Below are 4781 nucleotides of genomic sequence, written 5' to 3' on the forward strand. Positions count from 1 at the left end.
TAATTGCTCCCATTTTCAATATGTATCCAGATTGAGACTTAGAGTCATCTGGATCGGTGTAAAAGCTTGCATCAATGTAACTCTTTACGACGAACTCTTTTATCACCTCCATAATCGAGAAACATATCCTTATTCTACTAAGGATAATTTTGACCAATGTCCAGTGATCTACTCCTAGATCACTATTGTACTCCCTTGCCAAAACCAGGGCAGAGTATATAATAGGTCTGGTCCATAGCATGGCATACTTTTATAGAACCTATGACTGATGCATAGGGAATGACTTTCATTCTCTTTCTATTTTCTGCCGTGGTCGGGTCTTGAGTCTTACTCAATTTCATACCTTGCAACATAGGCAAGAACTCTTTCTTTGACTGTTCCATTTTGAACTACTTCAAAATCTTGTCAAGGTATGTACTTATTGAAAATCTTATCAAGCGTCTTGATCTATCTCAATAGATCTTGATGCTCAATATGTAAGTAGCTTTACTGAGGTCTTTCTTTGGAAAACTCCTTTCAAACACTCCTTTATGCTTTCTAGAAAATTCTACATCATTTCCAATTAATAATATGTCATTCACATATACTTATCAGAAATGTTGTAGTGCTCCCACTCACTTTCTTGTAAATACAGGTCTTTCCAAAAGTCTGTATAAAACCATATGCTTTGATCAACTCATCAAAGCGTATATTCCAACTCCAAGATGCTTGCACCAGTCCATTGATGGATTGCTGGAGCTTGCACACTTTGTTAGCATCTTTAGGATTGACAAAAACTTTCTGTTGCATCATATACAACTCTTCTTTAATAAATCCATTAAGGAATGTAGTTTTGACATCCATTTGCCAGATTTCATAAAATGTGGCAATTGCTAACATGATTCAGACAGACTTAAGCTTCGATACGAGTGAGAAAATCTCATCGTATTCAACACCTTGAACTTGTTGAAAACATTTCGCAACAAGTCGAGCTTAGTAGATAGTAACACTACTATCAGTGTCCGTCTTCCTCTTGAAGATCCATTTATTTAACATGGCTTGCTGATCATCGAGCAAGTCAATCAAAGTCCATACTTTGTTCTCATACATGGATCGTATCTCAGATTTTATGGCCTCAAGCCATTTCGTGGAATCTGGGCTCATCATCGCTTCCTCATAGTTCGTAGGTTCATCATGGTATAGTAACATGACTTCTAGAACATGATTACCGTACCACTCTGGTGCGGACCGTACGCTGGAAGACCTACGAGGTTTTGTAGTAACTTCATCTGAAGTTTCATGATCATCATCATTAGCTTCCTCATTAATTGGTGTAGGAATCACTGGAACTGATTTCAGCAATGAATTATTTTCAATTCAGGAGAAGGTACTATTACCTTATCAAGTTCTACTTTTCTCCCACTCACTTCTTTCGAGAGAAACTCCTTCTCTAGAAAGGATCCATCTTAGCAACGAATAACTTGCCTTCGCATCTGTGATAGAAGGTGTACCCAATAGTTACCTTTGGGTATTCTATGAAGACGCACTTATCCGATTTGGGTTCGAGCTTATCAGGTTGAAACTTTTTCACATAAGCATCGCAGCCCCAAACTTTAAGAAATGACAACTTTGGTTTCTTGCCAAACTACAGTTCATAAGGCGTCGTCTCAACGGATTTCGATGGTGCCCTATTTAAAGTGAATGCAACTGTCTGTAATGCATAATCCCAAAACGATAGTGGTAAACTGATAAGAGATATCATAGATTGCACTATATCCAATAAAGTACGGTTATGACATTCGGACACACCATTAAGCTGTGGTGTTCCAGGTGGCATGAGTTTGTGAAACTATTTCACATTGTTTTAATTGAAGACCAAACTCGTAACTCAAATATTCTCCTCCACGATCAGATCATAGAAACTTTATTTTCTTGTTACGATGATTCTCCACTTCACTCTGAAATTCTTTGAACTTTTCAAATGTTTCAGACTTGTGTTTCATTAAGAAGATATACTCATATTTGCTCAAATCATCTTGTGAAGGTCAGAAAATAACGATACCCGCCACGAGCATCAACACTCATTGGACCGCATACATTGGTATGTATTATTTCCAATAAGTCACTAGCTCGTTCCATTGTTCCGGAGAACGGAGTTTTAGTCATCTTGCCCAAAAGGCACGGTTCGCAAGCATCAAATGATTCATAACCAAGTGATTCTGAAAATCTATCTTTATGGAGTTTCTTCATGCGCTTTACACCGATATGACCCAAACGGCAGTGCCACAAATAAGTTGCACTATCATTATTAACTTTGCATCTTTTGGCATCAATATTATGATTATGTGTATCACTACTATCGAGATCCAACAAACTATTTTCATTGGATGTATGACCATCGAAGGTTTTATTCATGTAAATAGAATAACAATTATTCTCGGCTTTAAATGAATAACCGTTTTGCAATAAACATGATCAAATCATATTTATGCTCAACGCAAACGCCAAATGACATTTATTTAGGTTTAACACTAACCCCGAAAGTGTAGGGAGTGTGCGATGATGATCATATCAATCTTGGAACCACTTCCAACACACATCGTCACTTCACCCTCAACTAGTTTCTGTTTATTCTGTAACTCCTGCTTCGAGTTACTAATCTTAGCAACCGAACAAGTATCAAATAATCAGAAGCTACTATAAACACTAGTAAGGTACACATCAATAACCTGTATATCAAATATACCCTTGTTCACTTTGCCAACCTTCTTATCCACCAAATATTCAGGGCATTTCCGCTTCCAGTGACCATTTCTTTTGCAGTAGAAGCACTTAGTTTCAGGCTTTGGTCCAGCTTTGGGCTTCTTCACGGGAGTGACAACTTGCTTGCCATTCTACTTGAAGTTCCCTTTTCTTTCCCTTTGCCCTTCTCTTGAAACTAGTGGTCTTGTCAATCATCAACACTTGATGCTCTTTCTTGATTTCTACCTTCGTCGATTTCAACATCACGAAGAGCTCGGGAATCGTTTTCGTCATCCCTTGCATACTATAGTTCATCACGAAGTTCTAGTAACTTAGTGATGGTGACTAGAGAATTCTGTCAATCACTATCTTATCTGGAAGATTAACTCCCACTTGATTGAAGCGATTGAAGTACCCAGACAATCTGAGCACATGCTCACTAGTTGAGCGATTCTCCTTCATCTTTTAGCTAAAGAACTTGTTGGAGAATTCATATCTCTTAACTCGGGTATTTTCTTGAAATATTAACTTCAATACCTGGAACATCTTATATGGTCCATGACGTTCAAAATGTCTTTGAAGTCCCGATTCTAAGCCATTAAGCATGGTGCACTAAACTATCAAGTAGTCATCATATTGAGCTAGCTAAACGTTCATAACGTCTGCATCTGCTCCTGCAATAGGTCTGTCACCTAGCGGTGCATCAAGGACATAATTCTTCTGTGCAGCAATGAGGATAAACCTCAGATCACGGATCCAATCCGCATCATTGCTACTAACATCTTTCAACACAATTTTCTCTAGGAACATATCAAAATAAACATATGAAAGCAGCAACGCAAGCTATTGATCTACAACATAATTTGCAAAATACTACCAGGACTAAGTTCATGATAAATTAAAGTTCAATTAATCATATTGCTTAAGAACTCCCACTTAGATAGACATCCCTCTAATCCTCTAAGTGATTACGTGATCCATATCAACTACACCATGTCCGATCATCACGTGAGATGGAGTAGTTTCAACGGTGAACATTAATATGTTGATCATATCTACTATATGATTCACGCTCGACCTTTCGGTCTCCGTGTTCCGAGGCCATATCTGTTATATGCTAGGCTCGTCAAGTTTAACTTGAGTATTCCGCGTGTGCAACTGTTTTGCACCCGTTGTATTTGAACGTAGAACCTATCACACCCGATCATCACGTGGTGTCTCAGCACGAAGAACTTTCGCAACGGTGCATACTCAGGGAGAACACTTCTTGATAATTTAGTGAGAGATCATCTTAAAATGCTACCGTCAAACTAAGCAAAATAAGATGTATAAAAGATAAACATCGCATGCAATCAATATAAGTGATATGATATGGCCATCATCATCTTGTGCTTGTGATCTCCATCTCCAAAGTACTGTCATGATCTCTATCGTTACCGGCACGACACCATGATCTTCATCATCTTGATCTATATCAATGTGTCGTCACATGGTCGTCTCGCCAACTATTGCTCTTGCAACTATTGCTATCGTATAGCGATAAAGTAAAGCAATTATTTGGCACTTGCATCTTATGCAACAAAGAGACAACCATAGGGCTTCTGCCAGTTGCCGATAACTTCAACAAAACATGATCATCTCATACAACAACTTATATCTCATCACGTCTTGACCATATCACATCACAACATGCCCTGCAAAAACAAGTTAGACGTCCTCTACTTTGTTGTTGCAAATTTTACGTGGCTGCTACGGGCTTAGCAAGAACTGTTCTTACCTACACATCAAAACCACAACGATAGTTCGTCAAGTTAGTATTATTTTAACCTTCTCAAGGACCGGGCGTAGCCACACTCGGTTCAACTAAAGTTGGAGAAACAGACACCCGCTAGTCACCTGTGTGCGAAGCACGGCGGTAAAACCAGTCTCGCGTAAGCGTACGCGTAATGTCGGTCCGGGCCGCTTCATCCAACAATATTGCTGAACCAAAGTATGACATGCTGGTAAGCAGTATGACTTGTATCGCCCACAACTCACTTGTGTTCTACTCGTGCAAATAA

The sequence above is a fragment of the Triticum dicoccoides genome, chromosome 2B, assembly GCF_002162155.2.
Source record: "Triticum dicoccoides isolate Atlit2015 ecotype Zavitan chromosome 2B, WEW_v2.0, whole genome shotgun sequence".
NCBI lineage: Eukaryota > Viridiplantae > Streptophyta > Magnoliopsida > Poales > Poaceae > Triticum > Triticum dicoccoides.